Source organism: Manis pentadactyla, chromosome 10 (assembly GCF_030020395.1).
Source record: "Manis pentadactyla isolate mManPen7 chromosome 10, mManPen7.hap1, whole genome shotgun sequence".
Lineage (NCBI taxonomy): Eukaryota > Metazoa > Chordata > Mammalia > Pholidota > Manidae > Manis > Manis pentadactyla.
The window spans coordinates 59,629,001-59,651,278 of NC_080028.1; the positions used below are offsets into that span (position 1 = coordinate 59,629,001).

A 22,278-nucleotide genomic window follows, 5' to 3' on the forward strand; every position below is an offset into this window, starting at 1 on the left:
GCTTCCACTCTGGGGTCCTGGATTACAAAGTCCAGAGACTCTTCCCCTCAAGGTCACACCACCACTGAGTCAAGATGGCAGGACATCTGGGAAGGTGAGGAGTCGCAGCTACTATGGCCTGGGGTGACGTGGAAATGACAGTGCTCCCCCAGGAGAGTGCCGCCTGCACGTTGCCATGACAGAAGACAGCATTTGGAGGCCACCTTCAACAATAGCTAGAGAGGAGAAGCTGGTGACTTTAAGCTGAAGCCAATATTCATTGGCCATTCTGGAAATCTTAGCGCCCTTAATTATGTTAAGTCTACTCTGCCTGTGCTCTATGAATGGAACAAAGCCTGGATGACAGCATATCAGTTTACAACATGGTTTATTGAATATCTTAAGTCCACCGTTGAGAGCAACTGCTGAGAAAGAAAGATTCCTTTCAAACTATTACTGCTCATTGAACAATGCACTTGGTCACCCAAGAGCTCTCTGGTGGAGGTATACAATGAGATTGATGTTGTTTTCATGCCTGTTAACTCAACACCCATTCTGTAGCCCATGGATCAAGGAGTAATTTTTACTTTCAAGTCTTATTAAGAAATATATTTCATAAGGGTATAGCTGCTATACATAGTAAATTGAAAACCTTCTGGAAGGGACTCACCATTCTAGATGCCATTAAGAACATTTGAAATTCATGGGAAGAGGTCAAAATATCCACATTGATAGGAGTTTGAAAGAAGCTGATTCCAGTTCTCATGGATGACTTTGAGGGGTTCAGGACTTCAGTGGAGGAAGTAAGGCAAATGTGGTGGAAATAGTAAGAGAACTAGCATCAGAAGTAGAGCCTGAAGATAGAATTGAACTGCTGCCAACTCACAATAATATGTAAATGGATGAGGAGCTGCTTGTTATGGATGAACAAAGAAAGTGCTTTCTTGAGATGGAATCGACTCCTGGTAAGGATGCTATCACAGTTGTTGAAATGACAACAAAAGTTTAGAATGCTACATAAACTAACTTGATAAAGGAGCAGCAGGGTTTGAAAGGATTGCCTCCAATTTTGAAAGAAGTTCTATGTGGGTGAAATGCTCTCAAACAGCATGGCATGCTGCAGAGAACGTGTTCATGAGAGGAGGAGTTCATCAATGTGGCTTACTTTAAGAAATTGTCTTATTTAAAGAAAGTGCCATATCAATATCTAGGCAAGACCCTCCACCAGCAGAAAGATTATGACTTGCCCAAATCTGAGATGATGGTTAGCATTTTTTAGCAATAAAGTATTTTTTAATTAAGATATGTACATTGTCTCTTTTGACATAATACTATTGCATACTTAACAGATTATAGCACAAACATAACTTTTTGTGCACTGGGAATCAAAAAAAAGTTCATTTGACTCACTCTATTGTGATATTTACTTTATTGCAGTGGTCTGGAACCCGCTGTATCTCCGAGATATGCCTGTTATGTCCTCAGACCTTTGAGGACGTGTGTTCAGCTCCCACTGACGAAACAAGAAGAGCAAGGTGATCTCTGTTCTTAGACATTTCCTTTAACAAGCTCCCTTTGGGAATTCCAAGTCTGAAGCACCCAAATCAAGATGTTTCCTTCTAGGCACTCCAGCCTTCCAGCAGTGTGGATCACCTGTCTTTTTATATAGTCTGGAAGTGAAAGACCAGTCTGGCCACCTTTTGGTGAGTTTTGGTATCCAGCAGGTCCCTGCAGGATTGAGGAGGGAGGTGCTAGCTAGCGAAAATTTTTCACATTAGCCCAAATGCAGACAGCGAGAAAACTTCTATTTGCACCTAATGGGAATCTGTAAGTTTAAAGTTCAGAAGGAGTGAGTTTTCTGTGTTGACTGCACTTTGAGGCTTCCTCATGAGTCACTCAGAAAAATATTTCCAGATTGTACTCTCTGGGAATGCATATTTGTCCACAGACAATGTCTGTGTGTATATGTCTGCTTCAACAATTACTTGTTAGATAAACAGAAAAAGTACTAGGCTTTTCTACATTGGTGGGAAACTATCTATAGTTGTACCGAAACTTAATGAGCACTTGTTTGTTAAGCTCTGTTTAATGTGTTTTAACTCTTTAAAGCCTCTCTATTATTATCACTGCATCACACATAGGAGGCTGAGGGGCCGAGAAGTTAGGAACATGACCAAGGTCACACAGCTGGAAATATCTGAGCCATAGTCAAGCCCTAGTCATCTGCTTGTAATCACAGCACCCTTCTACTCCAGGAGCCAGACTCCACTTCCCGCCTCACTAACTTCCTGATGAAGCACCTCTGAGTTCCCTTAGACTGAATGTCTCAGACTCAGGCAAGAGCACCACTGGACAGTGATGGCTTCTGGGTCAAGACCAGGGCTTCAGGTAGTAAGTTAGATTTGCAAAGCTTGATGTCATTACTCTGCTGAATGGGAAGAACAAGGCATTTGGAGAAGCAAGAGGCTCTCTGGGAATAGGCTTGTGCTTATGAAGGAATCCCCGTGAGAAAAGCCTGTATCTTTGGATTTTTCTTCTTAGGCTACAGGAAGAATCATGAACAGTGTACAGATTTAGGTTTTATAAGGGCAAATGTGTTGTTGGTTCCTTGAATTAACCCAGTTGTTCAGACAAGACTGCTACTCCTCTATGCTGACACATGGAGAATGAAAGATCTGGCACTTGATTTAAGTGTGGTCAGCACCATGTCAACCTTAACTGAGCCCACGAGAGGGGAGAAACATCCACTGATGGGGGTTGTCTGAAAGGTCCTGATGGTGACCATGGAGGAGGGGTGGGGGCCTGGGCCCATGGCAGAGTGAGAAGGAGAACAGGGTGCTTGGAAGTACATTTAAAACAGAAATGATATGAAATAAATTTCCATTTCCAACATGTTCTTAGAAAATCTGACCTGTGTGAGGAGAGGAAGAGGAAAGGGGGCTACTTGGATCAGATCTTTCTTCACTGAAGATCAGTAAGGCTGTCACTTGGTCATGTGGCTTCAAAGAGAGCAAGTCAGAGTGAATCTTGAATAACCCATCAAATGGGACTTGGCAGAAATGGGGTGAGAGACCTGTAGGTCAAGGAGGGCAGGAGGGCAGACATCAAACTTTGTTTGGCATCTGGGCTGGAGTGTCCTAGGTGGGCAGCAGATGGTGTTCAGAAGGAAAGCAAGCAATCAATCTCTGCTTCAAGGGAAAGGTGGAGGCCAGACTAAAGGGCATGTTCTGGTCATGAGGGTAGCTGTGTCAGGCACAGCAACTTGGGAAAATATCCTGGGGAATACTCTAATGTGCCTGATTTCTCATCCAGTAACTTTCATCTGGGGATCATACAAATAGCAACAGAACGACATTTAGCAGTCTTTGTTTACTTTACAAGGATATAATGGATGCTTCATATGTATGCAGCCTTGTACTAAGCCCTGAAGATACTGTGCCACTAGAAGACATGATCTCTGCTTACACAGAATTCACAGTCCAGGGGGATGGCCTGGCAAGTCACCAGGGCGGTGGCATAAGTGCTTTGATGGGACATGCACAGGTGCTCTGGACTCACAGGAGGGCACACAACGTAGGTTTTAACTGTGGGAGGTGAATGTCAAAGAAGACTTCCTGGAGGAAGTGGTTTCTACAGGGATGTCTGTAGGATGAGTCACTTCAGCCTGGAAATGGGGATGGGGTTGGGGGACTGAGTCAGGCAGATGAGTCTTAACTTGAGTAAGGGCCAGAGGCAAGAGGGAGCCCTGAGAGGCCTGATAGGACCTGAGAGGACCATGCCAGCAGGAAGTGACAAGAACTGAGGCAGGAGTAGGGGACAGATAATGACAGGTTTCGTAAGCAGCCTGTAGGTTGGTAGTGCAGTCATGACTTTATAGTAGAGGCCTTTGAGCTCGGGGGGTAAGTGACTTGCCCTGCCTCACACATACAGGTGGCAGATATCTGCCCTGCCCCCAAATATGGAGCACTTTCTACATTAGTCCTCTGCAACTTTTTCTTTCTTCTTTTACTTGGGAAAAAGTTTGATTAAAATTTGTACCCAAATAAATAATGTATCTATCTCTAATAGACCCCTCTGCTCCATTTTGACCCAGAAGCCACTCTATCCTCTCAGGATTCAACAAATTGAAATGTATTTTAAACTATTCTTTCCTGATCCTGATGGAGGCAGCAAATCACCAGGAACATGGCTCTGTGTTCAGGCAAAAGCTTGGACGAGCCAGGCCCTATTTGTATTTCAAGTGAGAGTCCAGAGAGAAAAATGCACAGCGGTTTCTTTCATGAAATTTTTAAAAGAACCAGTTTGCTCATGGCCTTGGTTGATTAGGGTCAGGAACTTGTCATGATAATGCTGGATAGACCAGGAAAATTTGCTCACTGGCCTATGCTCCTCCAGATCAGCTTCTCCAGCTTTAACTTTGCTGCACTTAGCCCTTAGGAAATACAAGTTGGTTTGAAGGTTTTTTTTTTTTTTCCTTTGCCTCTCTTCCCATCTGGGGCAAAATCCAGCATAACTGTGACATTTAAGTGAATGCCACATACCACTGATAAGTGAAAAATAAAGTTCATTGAGAACAATAAGCGTTGTCATAGCTCATTAAGAACTTACAACACCTATATCCACATGGCTGCCTTCCTGGCCAAACATCTGAGGGCAGGCTTTCCATTTCATCACAGGGATTTGTGCTGCAGCCACTCTATGTCTCCCACCCCGGGGCATTACAGACCCTGGCTCATCTTGGACAAAAATTGAGAAATAGGCAACAAATGCCTATGAGGCTGTCAACTTGCCTTTTCTCCCTCTGCCCGTGGAGGTTTACACCCCCTGGCTTAGGTGCCCAGTGTCACAAAGTTTCTCCCTCTCTCATCAAAGTGACAAGCAAGAAGGAATCTCAAACTTAACCATCAGAAGAGAGGAAGGAGTAACTATGACAATAAGAGCTAATGGTAGTGCACCCTTTGTGCAAGACATGTGGTACTCAGAGTTTGGTGTGCATGACTCAGTGAGTTACTTCAATAAATCCTCACACTAGAATCATTATTCCTCCATGTTACAGAGAGGTTAGTTTACTTATATCATTAGAATGTGGTAGAGCATGGTTTAAACCCAGGAAATCTAGTTTTGTCCATTGTATTATGAGAATGGGAATGATTTATTAACCAAGATGTTGCAGGCACTGTGTTAGATACCACAGTGCATTATTTTATTTAGTGCTAACCAGCTTCTGATAGAAGGTTCTGTAACTCCAGCTTACGAAAAGGAAGACAGAGAGGATAAGTGACGTGACGACATTTTATACCTAGTAAGTGGCAGAGCAAAACTGAAGCCATGGTCTGAGTGACTGCCGATTCCACTGTCCACCACATCATTCCATCCGGGTCATCAGTCACAGAGTGTCAGTCTCTTCAGATCTTGTACTTTAAAAAGTAGCAGAGTATTAAGTTAGACTATTGCAGCTATGATCATCTGAGGTGTAACTTTGGGTAGCAAACAGGAGGCTGGAGAAACATTGCATTTGGGAGTGGCAGAGCTCGTGCTGAGACGTGTGTAGACCAGAATTGTAGTTTGTAGGCCAGTGACTACTAGCCATGCTTGCTTCCCAGCCTCACCTAGAAGCTTTTTCTCCTCATTTCTAGCCCAGTATATTTGTCTGCCTTCTCCCAGTTTCACAGCCTCCCCAAAGTGGCCATTTGTGAAACTAACCCCACCTTCCTTCTGTTCCCATCCAGGCTTGACAGCATCCCCTAGGCTGGAAACCCCTCCTCTCCTTCACGTGTCATGTCTGATCAGCCTATGAGTTCTGCAGGTTCTGCCTTTCGCAGGTATTTCTGGCTCATTCTCCTGTACCTCACTGCTCATCCTTCTCTGTTAGGTGTTTATCATCATTCACCTAAATCATCAGAGTTGTCTCCCAAGTGACCTCTTACTCCGAGTTTTCTCTCTCCCCTAATGTACCATCATTGCTGCCCCCGGGGAATTGCTCTAAAATGGAAATCTGATCTTGTCACTTCCTTGCTCAAAAGCTGTCAGAAGTGGGCCCCAAGGACTTATATAATACTTGCTTAAACTTCAGGCTATGGTCTTCGGCAGTGCACTCTTGGGGATGATGGGACCTCTCGGGCATTAAAAAAAAACCATTTTTAACTTCAAGGACAGTTTATAATTTGAGTATATGCATCTTCAAGGTCATTTGATGACCACTTGTAACCTGGGGCCAAGTAGCCCTATTTTATTGTCCCAAGCTATGGAGAAAGAAACAGAGATGAACTTGACACATAGGGGTGTGGTGGCCATATGACATCACATAGTTTCTTTTGACAGCAGTTCCATGCTAGTCTGACTAGAAAGAAGTGGGAAAGTTGAGTCATTACTTAGCACACGGTCATAGGCGTGCTGAATTTAAAATAGTGCACATGCTTTTAGCAAGTGTCATGTTCACATGCCAGAAACCATTTGGTTTCAGTTGAACAAGAACATCCATTGCATTAAGTGAATTTCGTTAAATTACATTAGATTGGATTTTACTTTGTAAATTTGTTTTGGTTTTATTGTTTATAATGGCTGTAAACATTGGGAAGTTATACCTGGGTCATGTTGGTATATATTTAAGTAATGTTGCAATAAAAAGAAGTTGTCAATACCAAGAATATTTAATAAATTCTTTCAGTTGATCCATAGTATTTCATACCCAAGTTCAGGAAATAATGATCTAAGGACCGAGGGCAAACTCCTTAGACCAGTACACGAGGCCCTTTGTGTTTTATCTCTCCACCCTTTAGCCCCATTCCTGCACTTTTGCCCTGTGCCTGCTCCTTCGTACTTGGCTAGAGCTCCTTGACAGCAGGGGCAATTTCATATTCACAGTTGCACCTAATAAATGAATGATGGAATTACATGTAATGGAAGGCAAAAGAAAAGGAAGAAGCCTATTCCATAGACCTAATGGTGAACTCCTAATGTTAAAATGATAAGATGTCTCTTTTGAAATGCAGGCTGGAAAACCTTCCAGCCTCTCCTATCTCCTCAGCCACAATTTTATTTTTGAGTAAGTCATTTACAGGCAGAAGGGGAGGGAGGAAAGGAGGGACAGAAGGAGGAAAGGAGAGAAAGAGTGGGGAGAGGGATGGGGGAGGGAGGGAAAGAGGAAAGAAGGAGAGGGAGATTGAGATTCAAAACTAACACCCCTAAGGGTCAGATGCAGCCTGTATCCCAAGGGAAGGAATCACCTCCCTGTGGTGTTTCAACTTGGAAATTCTCAGAAGATCAGAGAGATGGTCCGCTTTGCCACTGGTCCCATAGCATGTCAGCTGTTCCCCTCCCACCCCTTTTAAATTCCAAAAGAAGTCTGATTCATTTAAACACACTTTTATGTGTACATTTAGTCCAGAAAGTTATTTGCTTTAAATGTTCGTGCATGGGAATGTGAATTCAGATCAGCTGATGATGGGGGCAGACTCCTGGCTGCAGTGGGGCATAAACAACTTGGCACACAGAACTGCACAGCTTATGTGACTGCCAAGGCCCATCAGTTCCAAAATTCTATGTTCATATGTTCATATGATCAACTGCAGGCGGTCTCGGCTATAATATCATTCTCCTAAGGAGCATTTGGGTGCACTGTGTAGCCAATCTCACCGCCTAAAACAGAACTTCCTTCTTTTCTTCTTTCCTTCCACCATTCAATAATCGCCAGGTGCCAGGGACTGTGCTGAGCCTGGCTAGTCACTGATCCTGATCAAACACAACAAAATTATTAAATAGTTCCCTCTTGTATCTGTATAAAGCTTTACAGAGAGACAATTTGGTTGTAACAAAAGAAGCTGTCTGCCTGGGTTCTTTCCCTAGAAATGTGCATTTTAATACTGCCTTTGGAGATGAGGAGACCTGGGTGTTCTCAGTTCTTTTACCTGGAGCAAGTCACTGACTTCTTATAACTTTATAAAATAACTCTTATAACCTCTATAAAATGATGAAGGAAAACACCTGCTCTTTTTTTACATAAAGTACAGTGATGAGGGATAAAATAAAATGAGATGATTCATGTGAAAGCTTTGTTAACTGCATAATGTACTAAACCAAAGTCTGGGAGGGTTATGGTCCCTGGCATGTCTTTCCTGCCTCTTGTTAGAATATTGCATCCTATATAAATAAAGGTCATTATGTAAACAAGGCCTTAGCTTCATACTGTTCAACAACTACGGTCGACACCCTCAGTCATTCTGCTGGGCAAAGGTACCAGATAGAACCAGGCTGGGGCTGGCTGCCTCCAGACAGAGGCAGACACCTACCGCCACTGGGGGGACATGTCTGGGGGATGTGCACTGTGAATGAGGGTCCTTTGCTGCTTGGAATCCTGAGCTGCAGGGAGAGATGGAAAACAGCCAGATGCAAGCTGTCCATGCTTGCTGGTGTCCTCTCCCTGAGCACTTTCCCATGGACGGCAGTTGTTCAAGAGAACTGAAGGAGTTCCCAGAGATTCTCGGTTACTTTCATTACATTTCTCACCACACCCAAATGGTAAGACAAAGCCATCTTCTGCCTTCTGGGAGCTGTATGTAAAGACTGGCTTTAAATCCCAGTGATAACTTAGTTTATTAATTCTGTATTGCCTACCCTCCCCCTACAGCCTCACTGCTGCCTTCTCCTGTGTCTACCACAGGCAGGAATGCACACTGGGGAGGAAATGCTGGGAATAAAGGGCTTTTCCTGTGATGGAAATACCCACTTTGTCCCCTGTTCCCCTGCCTTTAGGAAATACACACTTCCTCTTCAAGGGAAGAGACCTACACTATTAGTAACAGGAGGCATTTTCCCCACTGCCATCTTTAACCTCATATTCAGCTACTCACTCATTCCTTTGTAAGTTTAGTACACAGTGGTTGAGGGCCAATATGTGCCAGATGCTTTTCTAAGTGCTCATACTAAAGCAGTGAACACAAGAGACAGGATCCCTGCTTTTATGCAGGTTTTGTATGGAAAGGACACAGTCAGTAAAACAAGTACAAAGATGGCTTCATATACTGAGCAAAATAGAAGGAGTGACATGATAGAGGACGGGGGTATCTGGGGAGATCTCTGAGGAGGTGCATTTCAGCTGAAACCTGAGGACAAGATTCTGCTGCAGGTGGGTCGGGGCAGTGCATTCCACTTTAGGGAAACACCAAGGGCAGGTTCTGAAAAGCTCCCGTCTCACTTGCTCAGAAGCCAACGATTGTTTTGCTGAAATTGAGAACAGCTGAGTGTCCAGATTCCCAGGCCAGGTTTCTTCTCTCTACACCATGTCACTAGTGGGTGCCCACAGATTTAAGAACATGCAAAAGGGGGACAATGGACTTCCCTACTAATCAGCAGCCCTCTTGCAGGACTCTCTCAGGCAAAGACAATAACACAGATTATATAGCTGGTTTCAAGTCCCTGCCTTTCCTCAATCACCCCTATTTCTGGCTAAGCCTCTAAAACCTATGCTGAGATCTATGCTTACAATGCTTACGGAAGCCTAAATTATTCCTCTTAACTACTACTACTATTAGAAATCTTGGCCATTTATCTTCAGACACAGACCTCAATCTGGGGATTTACAATGGGCCTGATGTAATGTCCATTTAAGGAGGGATACCGGTATATATGGATTTGTTTTGCCCTGATGGACTTTCTCAAGAATGGAGAATGGGAAAACTCTCTTTACAAACCAGTGATACATAAGAAAGAGAAGCAGGCTTCAGATAGGAAAATTATTTACTAGATGTTAAGAGCTGTCAACTGACAATAGAACACCCCATGAGGGCATTTTTATATAAATTCTCCCAGGGCCTTACAGGGCCCCTCTCCATTCTTTTCCCCGTTTACATGCCCATCAGCCCTGGGAGTATTTGAAACACACAGCAATCATTTTTCCCCATTATACAGTATAAGGAACAGAAGAAAATACTCTGTGACTCACATCAAACAAGGTGAATGTTGCAAATATACAAGATTTCTAGGCCAACTCAACTCAAGAGGCTCTTTTGTCTCTTTGACAAGTAATGCCACAGGTCTTCCTGCCTCCTTGTTTAAAACCTGCCCCTGAGTCCATCCAAGGGGCTGACTTTGATCTTCCCCAAGTTGTGTGCTATGCCCATCTTCATTAGGATATGCTGCTCATTTCTTCTTCATGGTAAATCTTTGCATACATCATTCATTTTCTCATACTGATGACATGTTTATTAAGCATGTACTAGGAGCCTACAGCATGTCAGGCTTGGGGACAGCAGCCTATTCACCATTATGGACAAGGATACTTGGCTCCAGCCCACATGAAGCTTGAAGTTTACAAAGGGATGTAGACAAATAGGCCAGAATAACATGGGGTGACAAGTACTTTGATAGAATAAAACAAGAGTTATGGGGAACACAGAGGAGAGAAAGAGGAATGCTACTGAGGTGGGGCAGGGACATGGGACAAGCATCATGATTAATTTTTCCTGCCTATGATAAAGATGCCAAGATATAAATAGTATAGTAAGAACAGGAGGGACTCCATCTTAAGGCTAAGATTCCATTTTAAAAACCAGGAAGTTAGGAGGTAAGATTCCTAACATATTTTATGGTAGTCAACCAATAATCGACCCTATGTTAAGGCAGGGTAAGCAGTTCTAAATGATATGTTCCCACTGCTTGAGGGTAACCACTATCTTGGAGAAGAACAGGATCAACAAATTTCTTGTGTTAAGTTTATCTTACAGAATATCTAGAGGACTGACTGTGGATAGTGACATGATGTCTCTTACTGGAGATACACATCATGAGACACCATGTCAAGCCTATGCCCTTCTAACCCGTTACCCCATTTTTGAAAACCTTAAAAGACAGAATCCTAAGCCCTTAAGCACACCTCTTTTCTCAGGTTGCCTGCATTCCCCTATCTTCAAGTGTGTACTTTGCCTTAAATAAAGACTTCTCACTGCTCAACTTACTGTGTTTAGTCTCTGTGCTCTTGCAGTGGTAAGCATCTTTGTAACTTTGCTATTTCATTCCATTTTCTAGAATTTAAGCAGAAGTCTTCACTTGCTGTCCTACTTCAGAAAAGTAGAGAAGGGCTACTGAGGTCTCTGATTTGGGCTTCAGGTTTCTGTCACCTGGGTGACTTGGGCAGGACAGCAGCTGTAAGATCATGCTCTTTAGTAGCTTCCCCAAAAATATTTCTTTGTTTTGGGAAATTCTCAAAATATAAACTCACTCCATCCAGTGCTCTACGGCTCCTCCAAATCCTGGGGTGGTAGGTAGGGGTTTAGTTCCCATGCTGGGCAGATTCAAGTGAACACGGATGCTAGATGACCCTGGCTTCAGGAGTTGGGAAGAGATCTGCCCTGTGCCGAGGAGGAGTTTAATCAACTTTCCTTTCCTCCCTCTGCTCTTCCTGGCTCTGTACTGCCTGCATAGTTGCAGCCATGCACTACTACTCTTGCTTTAATGAATTCCTTCCTTGCCTACACTCATCAGACCTGTTTGAGAATTTTTTCTCAGAGTCAAGAACCCTCCACCATCCAGGTCGAGGTTTCACCTAGAGCAGAGTGAGCGACCTCCACAGATGCAGCTGCCTGACAACAGTACTATTCTAAGGAAGGGCAGAAAAATTTCCCCCTTTCCTGCTGGTGTCATCTTCTGGGTATGCCCATTGCCTGTCCTCTTTCTTCTGGCTCTGTCTGGCAAATCCCTGTTCTGCATCACTTTTTGCCAAATGAAGCTCACTCCTGGCCTCCTCTGGCCACCCCTGCAACAAATGGCCAATGATTTCCTGTTTATAGGAATGGAGGGCTACTGTCTCAGTGGGACAAGGATTTGTTTGTTGTTTCCCTTTTATTTTTAATATGTTGTTTGATGTCCCTCAATTTGAAGATGCTTCTATGATGTTGCGGAGATAACATTTGCCTGCTGATCTCAGTCAGAAGGTTGTCACAGAAGCAGCATTCCTCAGGACATGAAGCGTTTGCTCCCATAACTTCCCAGGAGTTATGATGTCCTTGTGTTATATAGGCACCTTGTGACATATTTAGATTAAGGGCTTAGAGGAAGAGTTTTGTGGCAGTGGAGAAAATTCTATCTTAAGATGACAACCATATTTGGGAATAAAAACAGCTCCTGAGGCTTCATTAGACTTGAGCTCTAACTCAATGATACAGGGTAGAAATAACAATATTAAATCAACCATTCAAATGAGGAGATGTGCATCATTTCCAAGTCCAATAAGTGTGACCTTCAGCACTTACTTATTACACATTGGCTGACTATACTGAGTAGAAAAAAATGCATTCATAAAGTCTATTAGATACCTCTGGGGAGGGGGTGAGATTTTTCAAGATGAACTGTGTATATTTCTGTGCCAATAACCACAGATCTCACTGTGTGATTCTTACCCAGCCCATATCAAAGGCTCTGTTCTGTTCTAGGGACCCTCTTCCTTTAACAGAATTGTTACTTTGCTAGGGCACCCATTGGATTGAGACTGCAAATTTATAAGGTTTTGGTGTTATTTCTTCCTCCACACAGACATCAGAGGCAAACACCCTCTCCATCTCTGACTCAGGCCTTATCCGATAAGCAAGCATCATAGAGCTGGGTGAACAGCAATCTCAGACAAGGACCTGAGTCATCTTAGATAAGGGCCTCAGTGGGGCAGAGTTCTGGGCCCCATGCTTTTCTTCCATAGCTGTGCTGACAGTGTCCTCAAAGAATCCTTCGCCTCAAAACTCCCCCACTGGTCTCTCAATTCCAAAGCTTGGAATTGTTTATTTTGTATATAACCAATCCTGGGTTTTTTCCGTATTACCCAAATAATATATGTTCCTTGTCGAATAGAAAATAAAAGTCAAAAGTATGAAGTTAATCCAGATATCCAACCTCCTTAGACTGTTAACATCTTGTTGATTTTTCTGGACTCTTCCGTATGCACTCTACATACATTGGATGTGTGCATGTGTGCACACATTTTAAATGTCTGCTGTACATGTTTGAGAATTAATTTTTTTCTCTTAGTTCCTTATTATAGACTTTTAAATATTATCACATGTTCTTCTATATCATTATAATGAATGCATAATTTATTATATAGAGAGGTTTGATTAAACCACTCCATGTGGGATATTTAGAGTTTCCAGTTTTACACAAATTTAAAAAAAAAAGACCATTTCTCACAGTAAAATTTTTGCAAGGAATTTCTCAATGTTCATCTTTAGGAACATTTGTCTGGGTCAAGGCCAACTAGGGTGTCTTAGTCCAGCTGGGCTGCTATAACAAATACAATAGTCTGGGTGGCTTATAAACAACAGAAATTTATTCCTCGCAGTCCTGGTGGCCAGAGTCTGAGATCGGTGTGCCAGCACGGCTGGGCTCTGGTGAGTCCTTCTGTGAGGTGCAGACTGCCAGCTTTCACTGCCTCCTCACGTGGCAGAGAGCAGTGAGCTCTCTTGTGGCTCTTCTAAGGGCACCGATCCCACTCACGAGGCTCTGTCCTCACGACCTCAGCTAATTACTTTCCAGAGGCCTCACCTTCTAATATCACATTGTGCGGTAGGGTTTCAACATATGAATTTTGGTGGGGACACAAACATTCCATCCATAATACTAGGTAACCTATGACAGGAGACAGATTCATAGAATCATAGATTCTTTTCAAGAGGAAAGTTAGTGATTCTGTTAGCTGAAATATGAATAATATTAATAAAACCTAATTCAACTTTTCTTTCTTTTTGTCTACCCTGCCAATCTGTTAATGCTTGAGCAGCTCCAGGGATGTGTGCTCACTATGTTTATATAGTTCCTTATAATCCACAAGGGTTTCATACACATTATCTTATTTTAGTCCCAGAAGAACCTGTGGAGTAGAATTGATATTTTTATGACCATGTTTTTTATAGATGGGAAGGCTGAACTCAGAGAGGATAAATGACTCCTCTAATTTATGCTTCTGGGACATGGTGGAGTTTTGGCCTCTCAATTAAGATGTGTGGGTTTATGTGTTGGGGTGAGAGTAGAGGTCTTTTCTCAAAGCACCTTGCACTAATTCTCATTCCCTGTTCTAATTTTTCACTTCTGTCTAGATGGAGCAAATCTATTCTTTCGTTCACTGCAAGTCCTCCTTGACTGTTGCTGAGGAAGTATACTAAGTCTTGAGCTGCGGCAGGGGGTGTAGGAATGGAGGCCGTGGGTCTAGCGCCTGAGGAAGCGGCCCTGGGTGTGGAGCCTGGCCGGCGCCTGAGTGGGACGTGGCGTTGTGGTCCCAGGGAGGGAGAAATGGCAGTGAGGGTGAAGGGCCTCCTAGGGGATACCTGGCCCTGCCAATGGCCTCGTTGGCTGGTGCCATACCTGCTTCTAACTTTGGGCCAGACACAGATCACTGCGATCAAACATGCTCTCATTTCATTGTACTATATTCTTACCATTAGAGCATCAGCACAACAAAGATTGCTATGGAGAGAAGTAAGTTGAGATGTGTTTGCTGCTTCCCTTTTATTTTTAATATGTTGCTTGATGTCCCTCGATTTGAAGATGCTTCTGTGATGTCGCAGAGATAACATTTTCCTGCGGATCTCAGCCAGAAGGCTATCACAGAAGCAGCATTCCTCAGGACGCGAAGCGTTTGCTCCTAAGAGCACGCTGTATGGAGGGCAAAGCAGTGAGCAGCCAGGTTCCCGGGAAACGCAGGGCTTCGTGCTGGGCAGACGCCCTCTTGTGGAATTGAGCTCATTGTCTAATCTGCCTGGCAACAGGCTTGCTTGTACAGCTCTTAAAACCAATGGTTTTTTTTCTTGCTGTGAATTCGAGTTTGAGGGTTTTCTTAGAAGATTCTAAATACAATTTCTGGCTGCTTTTAATATCTACCAAGATTTGGTCATTTTAAATCAATGAGCAATTCAAAAGTTTGCATTAATTGTTTTGAGAGAGCCAGATTAACTGTGAATTATCTCTCAAATTGGCATGTTGGGTAATTATTTTCATATTTTGGTGCAAAGCCTTACCAAATAGTGTTGCAATTAGAGTATTTAAAAACTACCTTTCCCACCTGGGTAGGATTTAAGCAAAGCCCAAGCAGTTTGGGGCTATTTTTGGTCCTGATTAATTATTAGGCCAAGATAATTCCAAGTTCAGCAGCTTATTTGGAGGAGACTTGACAGCTGGGCTCTCAGGACAGCCTCGGGTCAAAGCCGACATCTTTAGAACAAAATGGTGCTCTCCCCACCTCCAGAGAGCGGGCACGGGTAGCACTTTGTGACACTGGTGTCAGCTTTGCCAGCCTGGAGCTAGTGAGGGGAGGAGAAACCGCTGATTCAGGGGCCTGCAGACATGGCTGATCTCACTGCAGTGAAAATAGGTCACTAATGACACCTGGCGATAAGCCAAAAAACTGTGGCCAAGAGCTCTGAACCATTTGCTGGTAGCAGGATCCATTTTACTAGAACTCCAGAAAGAAAGCAACCTGCTTGTGTTTGTTGATAACCACCACAGGGTTGCAGAACTCAACATGCCCAAATGGTGAACTGGCTCCCCCTTGCCTTTATTTTCCTAAGCATTCAAGTTGTTTATGGTTTTAGCTTAGCCCTTTTCCATTCCCATGCCCTGAAGTAATGCCTGGGTCCCTGCTTCCTTTTGAACAGTCAAGCTGATATGATTTTCTCTCTCTCTCCCCACTGAAGCAGTGAGGGGCAGAACAGAGACAAGGATAACATTACCTTCTCTGATTCCTTATATGTTGACACTGAAATAGCTCTGGCCAGATCCTATTCCCCACCACCCTGATCTTCATGGAGCCATCCATCTCTGTGATTCTAGGGAGAAATGTCTGCTATTGCCATCAGTGACAAAAGAGCATTTTGCTTCATTTTGGACAGTGTCTCCCTGGGTTGGTGTTTCCTGTTACTCTAAGTAGTTCCCTGAGAAGGGGAATTGTGAAAGGAAGACTGAGGATGGCTGATAGGTCTTCCACACATGCCGGGAGTGATTCAGTGTAGAGCTCAGATCAGAAATTCCCAAATGAAAATAAATTTCATCATCTTTTGCAGGGCCTGTAAAAACCCAGATTGCTGGGCTCCTGAGCTCTGGCTCAGTACATCTGGAAGAGGGGCCCGAGACTGTGCATTTCTAAGCAATTCCCAGGTGACCACATCTCAAGGAGCCCCGGCTTAGGCAAGTCAACAGTGGCCTCAAACACTGCCCCTCATAGGTGATTTCCATGTCCTAGAGCTTCTTCCACGCAACTGTGAGCAGTTTAAGGCTAGGGACCATGTCTCTCATTCATCTTTGAGTTTCCAGACTCCAGCACAGTGTCTGACACAGAGAAAGTACTCAAATCGTTGTTGCATTAATTAATGACTGAATCCTATCAGCTGATCTTAAAACAGAAGGTTTCCTGAAAGCTTTGATTAACCTTAAATGGGATATTGGACCCATTGAATGTAAATGATTAAGTCACCAAAATTAATATTAAGGCCACAATGGAGTAAGGAAAAACTGGGCCATATGTTTTTCCCAGGACTGCCCAGGTTGAACAAGAAGAGCTGGGTTTTAGGAAGAGGCTAGGCAGAGGAAACCTGGGTCCACCACGTTTGACAAGGTGTTTTACCCGTAATTTGCAGTAAGGGACAGAAACTTTCCACAAATATCAAGCAGGTGACCTGGCAGCTCCCCTCTGGAGCTACCCTCCTCCTATGCACTGAATCTCATGGAAGGTAGGAAATGGTTCTTACGTCAGAGAAGGGTTTTCAGGATGGTTCATATTCTTAGGGGCTGTTGTACATGCTGGGAACAAGTGTGTAATCCCTGAAGATCAGCTCCCAGAACTCCTCATATCTGTGTGTCTGTCCATTTAGATGGGAGCAAAGGGGTAAATGGAGTTTGAGACTGGTTTGGTCAGAACCTTCCATCCCCCCAAGACCTTACTCTAGCTTCCCCAGCTTGTCCTCTCCTCATATCCTACCTCGCATTTTGCACTCTATCTAAACACCATTGCATACTGCCCTTCTGCTTCTACCCTCCAATGAACCCAAGTCTGGATGATGTGGACTTCTCACGTAGCACTGCACTTAGCAGCCACCTCTTTCAGGAAGTCTCATTTGGTGAATTTCCTCTGTGTTCTCATAGTACCCTGTGAACACCTCGATCACTCATTCACTTATTCACTCAACAATTATCTATTGAGTTCCTGTCATGTGCTAGTCATTGAAGATACAAAGATGGATGTGACATGGCTCTTGTCCCTAATTAGCTCATTACCTAGTGAAGGGGCACAGATATGTAAACAAGTAGCTGTAATACAAAGTGCATAGCCCTGGTTGCTATGGTAGTACATAGAAAGAACACCTAACCCCAATATGAAGTGTCAGGAGGTGGTGGTGGGGGGGTAGTTTCTAGAGTAAATATATCCTACTCAAGATCTAAAGGGTTAAAAAGCATTTAGCCAGGCAAAGAGGTGGGAGAAAAGCACATCAGGGAGAGGAAATGGATTTGCAAAGGCCATTATCTGTTTATATGATTGGCTTTAGATCATAGATTTTGGGGGCTGAGGGTATGTTTTATTCATTGGTCTAGCTGTCTAGCCCCAACTCAAAGCACAGTACCTGGTACACAGTAGACATCCAATGAAATGTTTATTGAATAAATGAATGAATAAGTGATTTAAAAATAGACATATAGATCAATGAAACAGAATAGAGTGTAGTAATAAACCCATTTTCATGTGGTCAATTAATCTATGACAAAGAGCCAAGAATATACAATGGGAAAAGGATAATCTCTTCAATAAATGGTGCTGGGAAAACTGGACAGCTACATACAAAAGAATGAAACTAGACTACTGTCTTACATTATACACAAAAATAAACTTCAAATGGATTAAAAATATAAATGTAAGAACTTAAACTAAAAGAAAACATAAGCAGTAAACTCTTGAACATCAACAATAACAATTTTTTCTTCAGGTTTTGTCTCCACAGACAAGGGAAACAAGAGAAAAAATAAACAAGTGGGACTACAACAAACTAAAAAGCTTCTGCACAGCAAAGGAAACCATCAGCAAAATGAAAAAGGCAACCTACTGAATGAGAGAATATATTTGTAAATGATATATCTGACAAGGGATTGATATCCAAAATACATAAAGAACTCATACAACTCAACATCGAAACAAAATCTGATTTAAAAATAGGCATTTTTCCAAAGATAACCTACAAATGGCCCACAGGCACATGAAGAGATGCTCATCAACATTAATCAGGGAAACACAAATCAAAATCACAATGAGATATCACCTCACATCAGTCACAATGGCTAGTATCAAAAAAATAAGAAATAGTAAGTTCTGGTGAGACTATGGAGAATAGGAAACCCTCATGCACTGTTACTGGTAATGTGAAATGGTGCAGTCACTATGGAAAACAGTATAGAGGTTCCTCAAAATTGAAGAGTAATACCATACAACCCAGTCATTCCTCTTTTGGGTATTTATCCAAAAAAATCCAAAACACTAATTTGAAAAGATATATGCATCCTATGTTCATTGCAGCATTATTTATGATAGCTAAGATATGGAAGCAACCTAAGTGTCTACTGACACATGAAGGATAAAGAAGATGTGGTATACATATACAACATTACTCAGCCAAAAAAGGAATGAAATCTTGCTATTTTCAACAACACAGATGGACCTAAAGAGTATTATGCTAAGTGAAATAAGATAGACTAAGACAAATACCACATGATATTCCTTACATGTGGAATCTAGAAAACTAAAACAAATGAACCAACAAACCAAAAACCCAGACAGCAGACTTATGAATACACAACAAACTGGTGGTTGCCACGGTGGGGTGGAGGGATGGGTGAAATAGGTGAAGGGAGTAAAGAGGTACAAGCTTCCAGTTATGAAATAAATAAGTCACAGGAATGAGAAGTGTAGCCTAGGGAATATAGTCAATAATGTAGTGACAGATGGTAACTACATTTATCATGTTGAGCATTTCATAATGTATACAATTATTGAATCACTGAAATTATTTTTGCACACCTGAAATTAATACTGTAAATCAACTATACTACAATGATAAAAATGACTTAACCTCTGCTGAGATGACTGCTGAGGGCACTGAATAACCACAAAGATGACAATTCTTAGAAAGTGAACATTTCCTGGCTCAATGGCTTTCTATCCTAGTTCCTGTACACTTTCTGTGTACTTACCAATGGGTTAGCAGACATTAAACTTGGAGGGGCTCTATGTACAGGTGCACTTCATGTCCTGGGCATAATTGTCATGGTTTCCACGAGGCAACAGAATGTTCCAAACAAATGCTTTGAAAACAAATGTGCAATTTCTGAAAAGAAGATTAATGCAAAAGAGGTTAGAACTGATGTGCATTTTAACACTGCTTGAAATCTAGAGAAATCAAAATGCACTTTCAAGAGACAGACCTCTTTATTTTTTCAAAATGGGACAAACACTGCTTTTTCCTGGTGTTGCCATTGTCACTTACCTTTCAAGGTGTGTGTTTGCCTTTAATGGAACAGTGAGGTGTGTCTACAGGCCCACGCACTGGCTCACTTATTGTCATCGAGCTCTGAATTTCTGAATAACCTTGGGAGAATGGGAAATGATTAAGTCAAAGCAAAAAGGGTGATTTACATTTTCTGAATGAATGATAATGATTGGAATGCAAACTCCCAAGAAATTTGCAGAGGAGTTCTTAAAGGAAGCAGAAAGCATCTGTGCACTCAGAAGTCACTTCCGTGACAGGATCTCTGCCTCAGAGAGAGTGGGAGGCAGCAAAGGAGGCAAGAAGCATTGAGTGAGAAAGGGTGAATGACTCAACTGGCGCGTCCTTGTGCTACTCCTGCGCCACGATTGCGTGGGCCGACCTGGCTATACATAGATGCTCAGCAAGGGCTCACGGCTCGCCATGGTTCAGCATGGGTCTTCTCAACTGTGGGTCCACATTGGAATCATTTCCAGAGTTTTGGAAAACACCAACCTTAGGACTTCATCCTAGGAGTTTTTGAAAGATGTTTGACAAGAAACTCACTGATCAGATGAAGGGATCTGTAAAGCGAAAGTTGATGGGGATGGAAGATAAGTACGCAAGGGTGGAGAGCACGGAACTAGATATCAAGAAATAAATGGCTGTAACGTTTACCTGAAAAACAGTGGAGACCCCTCAGTGACTCCCAGGAGAAAACAAGGAAGAGATCTGGGGATAATACTAATAGGTATGGACCACATAAATTTTTAAGATTTTAGTTTCAAGAACTGAATTTTTTAATTTATTATTTTAAGTACCACCAAAACTGTTGGGGTGGGACTTGTAAGTGGAACAGTCCACCAGCATACTGCCCTCTAATTACAGAGTTCCAGACAGTATAAAGCTCTCTGACATTCATATATTCCATCCAAAGCTTTATAAGGCTCTCACATCCATACAACAATAGCTTGGGGAAGAGTGCCTTGCGCATTTTCATAAGGCACTGTTTAGTTCTGATTTGTGCCAATCTCAATGAAAAATTCAGATCCACTCAGAGAAAACTCTAGTCTGGTCCAACAGGAGATCCTGGGTTTCTTTCCTTGACCATCCCCTATTCTGAGCTTGCTTTGGTCTCTCTCTGCTGGAGGAGTTAAATTTACCAGAGCCACAAAGGTGAGAACCACTATCGGCTCCATCTTGGAAAGCTGTGCTTCCTGGCATAAAAGCTACATACAGATGTTCTCTAGTCCCTGGGAATTTCATATGACTCTGATTCCCTCAAGAGAGGTGGCATCCTGTAGGGGAAGCTCCAAGAGAGACATCACTCCTGAAAATAGAATCAATCTAGACTACCCTCTGCTCCTACTTTCATATCTGTCTTGGCACTGAGAAGCCCACGGGTGAGAGGGTTTTTGTGATCAACCGAGTACTTCACATGTACCCCTCCTAGAACTGTGTCTCACTGCCTAGCTTAAGCCCAAAAGTTCTGATCTGCAAATAGGATATTGGATCTTGCATAGCTAAATTCTGCTGGCAGAAGCCTGAGATATGTTCCTGGCATCCCCCTGACATAGCACAGCTCTCAAGCACCCATACAAGAGTTAGTGTGTTCCAACTAAAGGATTTAAACCAAGTGCAATCAGCTAGTCTTAGTGCAAGAAGCTGGCTGAAACAAGTCACTACGGCCTTGGGCTCTGCTTACAGGTCTTTATTTACCAGTTTCCAAAGTGGTCAAAAAAAAAAATGAAGGGCCCTACCTTCTCTTTTGTCCAAGAATACCTCTTCTGGCCTTATATCTCTAATGGTATGGTTATCTTCAAATCTTCAAATATCCTGTAATATCCACTAAGCCTATAGGTCTTTGGTTCTCTAAGATTTGTGGGAAATGGCCAACAGATGCTAGGAAATACCTATTCAGGATCTGCCCTTATCCTGTTATGCTGCTATATATCTAATGGAATCTGTATTTGAAAAACAACAAGGTCAACCTTGATTCTTCCAGGTTGTTCTGAACTTTGAGAATCAGAATTCATGTGCCTCCAAAATTTTGTAAAATACAATTTTATCCAAGGAAATTAGGGCCTCCAGACATTTCATATCAACAAGCATCCTTTCCATCAACTACTGAATAGAAGCAGGAGCCCCCAGGGTCTCTATGAACATTGCCAACGGGTGACATTGCCCACTAGGCAGCAAAATTGTCCTCTTGTTCTTGTTTAGCATCTGGATCTGATGCTGTTGGCTTCTAAAAAAAACAAATTGAAAACCGTTGTCTCTGGAAAGCAATGCTGGGCATTTTGAATGTAGGTTTTGGGTTAGGGTCTCCTTCAATGTCTATTCAGAAGGCAAAGAGTCCATCTGAATCTAAGTTTTATCTCTTTTTATCCTTCACAATGCTGTGAGGTGCAGAGATTATAACTATGATCTCTTAAATTATTAGCCTCAGAAAGTGTGATTAATCTAGACTTTTCCTAACTGGTCAGGGTTTGCATCTCTATTCTAGGTTGCTCTCAGCCCATGAACTGTGCACATTGCACTCATGGAGGGCACACCCTAGACTGCTGGCTTGGCAAGTCCTCTTGAGTCTCATCTGCATCTCCTCAGATACAAAACCAACACTTTCCATCCTCCGAAGGACCTGTTTGGGACACTCTCAAGAGAGAAAAAGGGACAAGCCAGAGCTTGAATATTTTCTCTTTGTGTTAGTGCAGCTTTCTGCCCACAGTGCTTACATAAGGATAGCCATACTAACCACCCACATATGCTGTCTACACATCTGGACACACACAGCGAGCATGCTAGAGCTGGCCTGATGCAT

The 22,278-nt window shown here is 42.7% G+C and overlaps 1 long non-coding RNA gene across 3 annotated transcripts in view; it reads right to left on the minus strand.

Annotated features, from left to right (window-relative positions):
• The window catches only part of LOC118933465 (uncharacterized), a 37,535-nt gene extending 15,822 nt beyond the window's left edge, over positions 1–21,713 (minus strand). The window contains exons 1-5 of one of the 3 annotated variants that reach the window (XR_008992074.1): positions 19,479–21,713; positions 19,186–19,319; positions 16,698–16,808; positions 13,488–13,587; positions 5,279–5,396 (exon numbers count right to left, since the gene is read on the minus strand). This is a non-coding gene — a long non-coding RNA (uncharacterized LOC118933465). Of the gene's footprint in view, positions 1–5,278; positions 5,397–10,116; positions 13,588–16,697; positions 16,809–19,185; positions 19,320–19,478 lie in introns of those variants that run through there. The other 2 variants (XR_008992075.1, XR_005033125.2) reach the window with 2 other exon arrangements.
• Positions 21,714–22,278: the final 565 nt, after the last annotated feature.